Raw genomic sequence first — 11,807 nt, 5'->3', positions numbered from 1 at the left:
GTATGAAACAACATACCCATGTGTGCGTGTGTGTGTGTGTGTGTGTGTGTACAAAGTGGAGTTACAGTAGCTCTGAAAAGCCGGAAACTCCAAATGCACTTCATCTCATTTTTAGCGTAACTCTGTGATTGGACGTATTTCCTGGAAACACAACAAAACGTGACTTTGCAGCAGCTGCAAAACACTTTTACTTTCGTGTCATAATTCAGTGTGATGTGAATTTTGAAAAGAGCGTGATCCTTAAACGCCCCCCGTACACACTCACACCCCCACCCTCCCCAGTGTCTAATGTGTACTTCATTAGGGGAATTACTTCATTGGCTGAATGAGCAGTTTCTAATTTTCCAAGAAGGCTTTTAATACAGATGTCAGAACCCTGTATTTATAAATGTCAGTGAATATTTGGTGGCATTCAGCCATGAGAATATTTGAGTGGTCACATGCTAATGTTGGATGATGACCTCTGGGTCACATACGTCACTCCAACTCATCCCAAAGGTATTGGTATCGGAGCTCAATCACTGGAGAGAGAGAGAGAGAGAGCAGTTATTGAGTTCTCATTATTAGTCACTGTATTTGCCTTCCACATTTAACCATTTGTGGCAGTGAGCGTGCACACACACACACACACACACACAGAATGGGGCAATGAACACACACACACACACACAGAATGGGGCAATGAACACACACACACACACACACACACACACACACACACACAGAATGGGGCAATGAACACACACACACACACACACACACACACACACACACACACAGAATGGGGCAATGAACACACACACACACACACACACACACACACACACACAGAATGGGGCAATGAACACACACACACACACACACACACACACACAGAATGGGGCAATGAACACACACACACACACACAGAATGGGGCAATGAACACACACACACACACACACACACACACACACACAGAATGGGGCAATGAACACACACACACACACACACACACACACACAATGGGGCAATGAACACACACACACACACACACACAGAATAGTGCACTGGGGCAATGAACACACACACACACACACATAATAGTGCATTGGGGCAGTGAACACACACACACACACACACACACACACACAGTGCACTAGGGGCAATGAACACACACACACACACACAGAATAGTGCATTGGGGCAATGAACACACACACACACACACACACACAGAATAGTGCACTAGGGGCAGTGAACACACACACACACACACACAGTGCACTAGGGGCAATGAACACACAAATACACACACACACACACACACACACACACAGACTAATGCACTGGGGCAATGAACACACACACACACACAGAATAGTGCATTGGGGCAATGAACACACACACACACACACACACACACACACACACATAGTGCACTAGGGGCAATGAACACACACACACACACACACACACACACATAGTGCACTAGGGGCAATGAACACACAAAAAGACACACACACACACACACACACAGAATAGTGCACTAGGGGCAGTGAACACACACACAGACAGACTAATGCACTGGGGCAATGAACACACACACACACACACACACACACAGAATAGTGCAATGGGGCAGTGAACACACACACACACACACACATAGTGCACTAGGGGCAATGAACACACACACACACACACACACACACATAGTGCACTAGGGGCAATGAACACACAAAAAGACACACACACACACACACACACAGAATAGTGCACTAGGGGCAGTGAACACACACACAGACAGACTAATGCACTGGGGCAATGAACACACACACACACACACACACACAGAATAGTGCAATGGGGCAGTGAACACACACACACACACACACACACACAGAATAGTGCATTGGGGCAATGAACACACACACACACACACACACACAGAATAGTGCACTAGGGGCAGTGAACACACACACACACACACACAGTGCACTAGGGGCAATGAACACACAAATACACACACACACACACACACACACACACACAGAATAGTGCACTAGGGGCAGTGAACACACACACACACACACAGACTAATGCACTGGGGCAATGAACACACACACACACACACACACAGAATAGTGCATTGGGGCAATGAACACACACACACACACACACAGAATAGTGCACTAGGGGCAGTGAACACACACACACACACACACACACACACACATAGTGCACTAGGGGCAATGAACACACAAAAAGACACACACACACACACACACACAGAATAGTGCACTAGGGGCAGTGAACACACACACAGACAGACTAATGCACTGGGGCAATGAACACACACACACACACACACACACAGAATAGTGCAATGGGGCAGTGAACACACACACACACAGTGCACTAGGGGCAATGAACACACAAAAAGACACACATACACACACAGAATAGTGCACTAGGGGCACTGAACACACACACACACACACACACACACACACAGACTAATGCACTGGGGCAATGAACACACACACACACACAGAATAGTGCATTGGGGCAATGAACACACACACACACACACACAGAATAGTGCACTAGGGGCAGTGAACACACACACACACACACACACACACACACATAGTGCACTAGGGGCAATGAACACACAAAAAGACACACACACACACACACACACAGAATAGTGCACTAGGGGCAGTGAACACACACACAGACAGACTAATGCACTGGGGCAATGAACACACACACACACACACACACACAGAATAGTGCAATGGGGCAGTGAACACACACACACACAGTGCACTAGGGGCAATGAACACACAAAAAGACACACATACACACACAGAATAGTGCACTAGGGGCACTGAACACACACACACACACACACACACACACACAGACTAATGCACTGGGGCAATGAACACACACACACACACAGAATAGTGCATTGGGGCAATGAACACACACACACACACACACAGAATAGTGCATTGGGGCAATGAACACACACACACACACACACACACACACACACAGAATAGTGCACTAGGGGCAGTGAACACACACACACACACACACACACATAGTGCACTAGGGGCAATGAACACACACACACACATACATAGTGCACTAGGGGCAATGAACACACACACACACACACACACACACACACACACACACACACACACACACAGGATAGAGCACTAGGGGCAGTGAACACACACACACACACACACACACACACATACATAGTGCACTAGGGGCAATGAACACACACACACACACACACACACACACACAGGATAGAGCACTAGGGGCAGTGAACACACACACACACACAATCACACACAGAATAGTGCACTGGGGCAGTGAACACACACACACACACACACACACCGAGGAGTTGGGTGTTGGGAGCTTTGCTCAAGGGCAACTCAGCCGTGGATTGGAGGAGGAGGAGAGTGCTGTTCCTGCACTGCCCCTGCCCCCAGTCTCTCTGCCGGTCGTGGAGATTAAACTAGTGACCTTCAGGTCCCAGTCCCACTTCTCTAACCATTAGACCACGTCTGAATCTAGTGAATATTTAGTAAGTTAATAATGTCATATTTGTTCAGTTAACAGCACTGTACAGAGTCAGAGGCACTTGTCAGTCCTGAGATTGTGGGTCAGGTCACTGTCTGTGAAGAGTTTGCTGTGTGGGTTCAGTCTGAGAGATCTGTGCTCTCACAGTCCAAACACATGATGCCAGAAAGATTGGCTCTGAAAAGGTGTCCATAGGTGGAAGTTTATGACTAATTGTGTGAGCGTGCAGAATTGTGTGTGTGTGTGTCCTGTCCAGTGTGTGTTCCTGCCTTGCACCCAGTGATTCCTGCTAGGCTGTGGACCCACCGCCAGATGATGAAGAGGTTAGAAAGTGAATGAATGAGGCAATGTTCTAAAAACTCCTTAAAGGAAATGAAAACCAACACACACAGACACACTTCAATCATAGAGGATTGACCTAGGAAGCGGTTCCACATGAGGGTATCACACTGGGGAACTGATAGTCTGAGATAGACACACACACACACACACACACACACAGTCCTGAGGGGTACCATCTCCTGTTACTCATCCGGTGATTAGATGTGGAAAACTAACCTAGAAACATCTCACAATTTCTCCTTATCTCAGAGGATCCTCTGGACACAGGGCCAATGAGGCCCATATTAGATTAACTGTGTGTGTGTGTGTGTGTGTGTGTGTGTGTGTGTTCAGCACACAAAACTCCACTTTCCTTCATCAACATGATAGTTGCCATTGTAAAAGGAGCTTCAGCAAGTAAGATAATCAGGATCTGATATGGGTGTTTATATGTTTACTTCTCTCTCTCTCTCTCTCTCTCTCTCTCCCTGTATGTGTGTGCAGGTGTAAGACCAAGCTTTCTTTCTTCATAGCTGTCTCCACTGAAACAGTACACTTTCCTGAACTGCAGTTAAGGAGGCACCTGCGCCATTTGGTAAAGATCCACCCGCTCCAGAGCCCTCAATAAACCCCCAGCACAAAGTCGCAAATATTTACTTCCCGCTTCATAATCCCCTTCTATCTGTCATCATACAGGAAATTAATGAGATATTGTTATAAAGGAGACATGAGAGGTCACAGAGGAGTGTCGGAAAACACAACACACCTCCAGAGAAAGGTAGAGTCCATCTGGTGATTCCATACAACTCCGAGTTTCGAACATCACATTTCCATTTGCTCACAAACACTTACACAGCGTTTCCACCATTTTATAATCAGTGGATTCATCTGCTTTAAGGGTGGCTAGTTCTGTTCTAGACAAGCACACACAGCTTGTATACGATCCATAGAGGAGCATGCCTCTAAGGAGAAGCAGCTGCATATGAGCTTAAGGTCACCACACATTGGCTAGAGGCGTTTTAAATCCCCACAGCATCATTCTTCGCAGTGATGGGGCTTCATTCACTACCTTTGAAATTAGTTGGAGTGGTGTCTGTGATCCAGAACATCAGCATCTGAACTAACTAATGTCTGAGTGACTAACATTGTTCTAACCTACAATGTCCCCAGAAGAGTAGAAGCTGTTACTGCAACAAAGCAAATGGGAATATCATTACCCTTCATTTCAGAAGAACATTTTTAGAGAGATTTATCCCTGCTTTTATTTCCTCTCAGGTGAGTTACTGCGATGCACAATATTCAGGAATAAGACAGGCACCTTCTCACTGTCTACAGCTGGTTCAAATCCAGTTCCAGCCTCTTTACATTGGCTCCCTGTGTTTATAAGGATAAAATACAAAGTTTATTAATGTTCTTTCACGCCCTGAATGGCCTGGCTCCCTTCTATATACTGCATATTTGTTTGGTTTCTATGAGGCTCCCAGAGGCTTCTCAGCTGCTCCTCACAGTTCCAAGGTCCAAACCTAAGCAGAAAGTAGATCAGGCCTTCCCCACTGGATATTACGGCAGCCATATTGTTAGCTTGTTTGAACTAAAGATATGTTGAAAAATGCCCTATGACTGTGATTAAGATTAAGATTTTATTCCTAATTTATCTCTTGCCATAAACCACTTTGGTGAACACTTTTTAAAAGGTGGTATATAAATGAATTAAATTTACGAGTTTTGTAATTACATATAAATCTATATCACACACATGGGGTGAATAGAAAACAGCAACAGACCCAGGATTAATCTGATTTCAGGTAGTATAACACACACACACACACACACACACGTGTATGGGGTATTGTCTGATGCAAAGCATTTACTGTAATAATTAATGGAAAATAGTTATGCCTCTTTTGCTATTAACAAGAGACTCAATTGAAAGGAGCTAAGTTCACGTGGCTCCTGTGTGGTTTCACTTCAGTGCAAGTCAACTGGGAGCATCTTGGGTTACTTTATCTAATGTCACTCCTCGTGTTATTCTCCCACCTCCTGAACTACTGGGCATCATCGGGTCAGGAGACCTGGAGCAACACGGCTCAATAATGTTTATCTTTCTGGGTTTGAGTGGCAAATGAACTATAATAAACTCTGTCATGTGCAAATAGCAGTGAGTCGAGGCAAGCAGAAGGAGCTGCTGTAAGATTTAATGAGTAGGACTCTAATTGGCTCTGAAAATAGACCCAACACACACACACCTCTCCGTAATCAAATATAGACTCCTCATTATCACCCACAGTTTTCTCATGTTCAGGTGAGCACATTCAACACATAAGGTCACACTCCAAGCTAGTTCCAATATTCTCTTCCTAACCAGCACTCGTCGGGACAGCGATAAAGACTGATTTTATCTACAGTCCTAAAAATAAAGGTTCTATAATGGGTTCTTCAGAGCGATAACACAGAAGAACTAATTTTGGTTCCATAAAAGACCCTTTTATGGATGGGCTTTTAACAAAGCTAGGGATGACATCACCATGGTTTCAATTGATTTACAAATGAGGTCACTATAAGACAAGATCTTTTCATCTCTGGTAATATTTCTTTAATGTTTTTGGGCAAATTTGATGCATTATACATGAGTTAGGTTGGTTCGAGGACCCCGTCTGGAAACCCTGTATTAATGCCATTAATACATCCCTATTTTGATCCTTGAAACCAAATGTTCATATTAAAAAGAAATCTTGAAACTCTGTGAAACAAGACCACCCAGTCACTTTTTGTGGAATTTCAAAGTCAAAAAATGTGGGATAAAACGAGACGTTCTGCTTCTGACGTCAAGGGCAGGGATTTTAGAATAGCCCCGCCCCCTCGTCTGAGTCTGTCCAATCACAGAGCTGGATGCGAGATTATGTGAAAACACAAAGTTGAGGTTAAACCCAGCAAAATAGACACAACGAGTGCAGAGACATAACAAAGAAAACGTGAACGGAAAAGGACGAGAACTAAGCGAAAACAGCTAAAAACAAGAGCTTCTGCTCCTCACTGCGGTGCACTTGGGGTCAGAGTGAACTGCGAGTGGCTCATTGTCATTTAAAGGGACATGCGCTACAACTGGCCATGGTCTTTACAGGGTTTCATTAAGGCCCAAGAACTGTGTTATCTCATCGAAAAGGGGTTTGCGCTGGAAACTGGTGCAGTGTGTTTAAGAAACCACGTCAGTAACGAGAGAAAATAAAACAAAATTGCTCCGTCAGACATGCTAGGCTTCCTCTCTGCAAAGAGTCCTCTAAACGTTAAGAATTATTAAAAGAGATGAGGATATTGCTTTATACCTGCTCCATTGGTGGGCTTTACATTCGGGAGCCTTCTAACTGTATGAAAGTAAACATTCACATTCTGTGGTAATTCAAAATGTGAATAAAGACATACAGACAAGTTAAACTACGGCCACGTACACAACATTCCAGTTTAAAAGACGCAGAGCTTCTGAATGTAAACAAACCAGAGAGAATTGAAGTTCCCCACGATCATAGACATTGCCTTTAAGTGATGCATTGTGTGGTTACATACTGCTGCATAGTTTGTGCGTGAATAAAGCCCACACAATGCGACTTTCTACACTCTTGACCCGCAGGGCTCTTAGACTTTGCAAGTTCTGTAAAAGCTTGTTATGTAACATTAGTGGAACTGATTTTGCTGCTGTGCAGAACAGTTTAAAATAGAAGCATATACACATTACATATACACACGTTTTTGAGTTGTCTCAGCTTGACCACATTCAGTTTTTATCTTGCAGTCTGACTGGCGGAGGACAAACCTAACCATGCTGAAATTTGTGATAACGGTTTATTGACAGTCATTGTATCATCTCAGTTTATGTTGCGGCTACTATTACTTTTAGCAATTACCTTTATCACAGAGACACTCCACGGACAAATCAGTAACCCATCAATGCAATGATTAAAAGGACTGATGCTGAAATTAGTTTCTTATTTGAAACTAAATAGTGCAGTAGTTACATTCTGTAGCCTCTTGTCATTAACTTTGCAGCGGTTAAATTACAGTGGCTAAATAACCGTCGCTGCTGCACCATTTAAAGTGGAGCATCAAAGTTGAATAACTGAATTAGCTTTACGCTTTGTTTTATTTTGAAGAACTCTTTAACAAACTGGAAACTCCATGAACACAGTTGCTGGGATGTTATTTGTGGTCACAGACTCCATGTCACCGTCACCTATTTAAGGTTGTAGAAAAAATAACGGTCAAGCTGAAGACCAATGAGCCAGGAGCCAAAAATCTAATCCATCTTCAGAAGTCAAACAAAGATAGGTTTCAGCTTCCAGTCATGATCTCTCTCACCTGACCTCATGCTTCCCAGAATTTACACTGCTCTTTTCCTCCTCCTCTCTCTCTCTCTCTCTCTCTCTCTCTCTCTCTCTCTCTCTCTCTGTCTCTCCTGAGAATTTACCTGTGCAGTGTTTACCTGTCTCAGCAGCAGGTTGCTATGGCAGTGTGTTTATAATGTGCGATTGAAGCAAGCTGTGGCAGCGGGTCAGGTGATGAGAACACACACACACACACACACACACACACACCCATTAGTGCCACAAAGAGCTCTGCCTGTCAACATCAATCTCCCACAGCTCCGCTGCTGCACAACCTTAAGTAGAACTGCTTGATCACAAACGAACATGCTGCACCTTTCCATACCAGCTGCTACACACCTGTGTGTGTGTGTGTGTGTGTGTGTGTGTGTGTGTGTGTGTGAATTATTCAATTATGAAATTTTGGATGGGACTTTAGGGCAATTTTAATGCCAATTTTTAGGTATCTTTTCATTTTTCTGTTAAATGATTACACATAATTTATTGTGCATGCTGTATAGGAGTGATTGTGAGTGGAAGGTAGGTGGATTAATTAATTAATTAATTAATTAATTAATTCATATACTATAACCACATAATCCTGAGGAGGGTCACTGTGGGTCAGAAGCCTGCATGGGATAATTTGGAGCAAGGCAGGTACACACTCTGACAAGGGACCAGTCCACAAGGCATCACACACTCACCCAGTCACGTCACTCTCTCTCTCTCTCTCTCACACACACACACACACACACACACACACATTCACACATGGGAACGAGCTAAACAACCTACCAACGTGTGTGTGGGAGGAAACGTACACGCTGCACTTCCCTCCGGACCCACTGTGACCTGTTCAGGATGGTGCTGTTACAGAAGATGAAGAAGTCGTGTAGTAGTTTTGCAGAGATGTAGAAACCTATGAACAAGTTTATATCAAAACTTTAGCGCTGAGTCATTGAGGAAATTACACACCAAAAATATCTGACTGTAATTTCTGGTGAAGGAACAGCAGGTCTGTACGTTCGAAAAGGAAGACCCTTATGCTACAGATTTTCAAAGGAGACTGCAGGGATGTGTTCCGACATCTCAGTCAGTCCTAGGACATTACGTAAACAAAGGTGGTCTTGGGGATTTAGTTTTTATTTAAACTGCAGCAACTCTAATATTACGTTAACTTCCATTAGTTAACACTTTCTTTCTAGTGTAAAGATCTCAGATTCAGAAGTGTGTGTTTCTCCTGCAGTAACAGTCATGAACCCCATGTCCTGACATTGTATAAAAACAAACCTGTCTGTGTGAGTGTGTGTCCGCTCTCAGCTCCCAGAGCAGCTCTGTCCTTCCCACCCTCCTCCTCCGCTGTCCCTGAGCCCTGTTGCCGTGGCGCTGGCGGGGCTATTATTGGATGTCTAATTGGTTCTAAAAGGCCGGAGGAGGCCTTGCCTCATTGGCTGCTTCCTTGCTTCTGTAATGACGGCTCACAAGATCAGAGTCATTTACAACTGAAAGAACCAGTCACACACACACACACACAAATCCATGCTCATCATCATCATCATCATCTCCAGGGAAATCACATTTACCTGAAATGGGAGCGTTTCCGAGGCCGAGTGTTGCTCTGGTTCATGAATGAGACACAAGGCACATGTGTGCAGCACAACGTGAGCACAAGCAAATATCAGCTTTTAACAAGGACTCATCTGACCACTGCAAAATATTACTATTATTATTATTATTATTATTACATATTATTTTATTCTCATTCATATAAACACAAGGACGTTTACAGACACAGGTTCTCAATGTAGATTACGACTGTTACGATGTAGATTACGTCTGTTGTGATGTAGATTTTGACTGTTACAATGTAGATTACGACTGTTGCGATGTAGATTACGTCTGTTGTGATGTAGATTTTGACTTTTACAATGTAGATTACGACTGTTGCGATGTAGATTATGACGGTTACGATGTAGATTAAGACTGTTGCGATGTAGATTACGTCTGTTGTGATGTAGATTTTGACTGTTACAATGTAGATTACGACTGTTGCGATGTAGATTATGACGGTTACGATGTAGATTAAGACTGTTGCGATGTAGATTACGACTGTTGCGATGTAGATTACGATTGTTACGATGTAGATTATGACTGTAGATTATGACTGTTGCGATGTAGATTACAACGGTTACGATGTAGATTAAGACTGTTGCGATGTAGATTATGTCTGTTGTGATGTAGATTTTGACTGTTACAATGTAGATTACGACTGTTGCGATGTAGATTACGATTGTTACGATGTAGATTATGACTGTTACAATGTAAATTACGTCTGTTGCGTTGTAGATTACGACTGTTGCGATGTAGATTATGATTGTTACGATGTAGATTATGACTGTTGCGATGTAGATTACGACTGTTATGATGTAGATTACGACTGTTACAATGTAGATTATGACTGTTATGATGTAGATTACGACTGTTATGATGTAGATTACGACTGTTACAATGTAGATTACGACTGTTATGATGTAGATTACGACTGTTCTGATGTAGATTACGACTGTTATGATGTAAATTACGACTGTTGCGATGTAGATTACGACTGTTGCGATGTAGGTTACGACTGTTATGATGTAGATTACGATTGTTAAGATGTAGATTACGACTGTTATGATGTAGACTACAACTGTTGCGATGTAGATTACGACTGTTGCGATGTAGATTACGACTGTTACGATGTAGATTACGACTGTTATGATGTTTACACGCACCCTCTGTTTAAGACTGAAATGAAAATTAAAGCCCCCTTAACGCTTACTAAACGAAAACGTATACTTATATTTCATTTTAATATTTATTTTTAAATTAAATTTAAAGGATATTTCCCAAGTATACTTTATGTTGAATATATACTACAGTTTTCCCCAAACGTTTAAAACACATTTCCAGAAACTTGGCTCAACCCCAGGCACCACTGCATCATAACTGTGTAAACTACACTTTATCTTTAATATATGGGTTTTGTAGATAGGGAAAATAGAGGCGTGTTTTAAACGCCACTAAACCAAGCTCTTTTAGATCAAACAAGTTCAGGTTTCTTTGATATGGGTCCATTTAATATATTTGTCACTATGAACTCTCTCTGCTCCCCATCACTCTGGAGACCTCTGAAGCCACTCTGTACTTGTTAATGCTCCAGTGTGGCCAGTGGTTATTCCCAGAGTAACACAGACCTAGAGCAGTGGGGGCTCAGTGGAGGAGCTCCTTCCACTTCACACACTTCACTCCAGCTGCTTTACGTTAACAAATGATAAGCATCATTTATAAAAGTCTTCAGTGAAATGCTAAACACAAACATTTTCTCAAATACTCTGTTCATCATGTGATTTCTTTCATCTAGAGCTTTTATAAAAGCTATTATGTCATATTTCCTTTATTCTGAGCACTGCCCACGTGTCATTTAACAACTCCCACATGCCCAGCGTTTCTCTCTCTCCTTCATTGCAGTAGCTCTGAATGGACACTCACCCAGCATC

The sequence above is a fragment of the Hoplias malabaricus genome, chromosome 3 (genome assembly GCF_029633855.1).
Source record: "Hoplias malabaricus isolate fHopMal1 chromosome 3, fHopMal1.hap1, whole genome shotgun sequence".
Lineage (NCBI taxonomy): Eukaryota > Metazoa > Chordata > Actinopteri > Characiformes > Erythrinidae > Hoplias > Hoplias malabaricus.
This window is presented reverse-complemented; position numbering follows the sequence as displayed.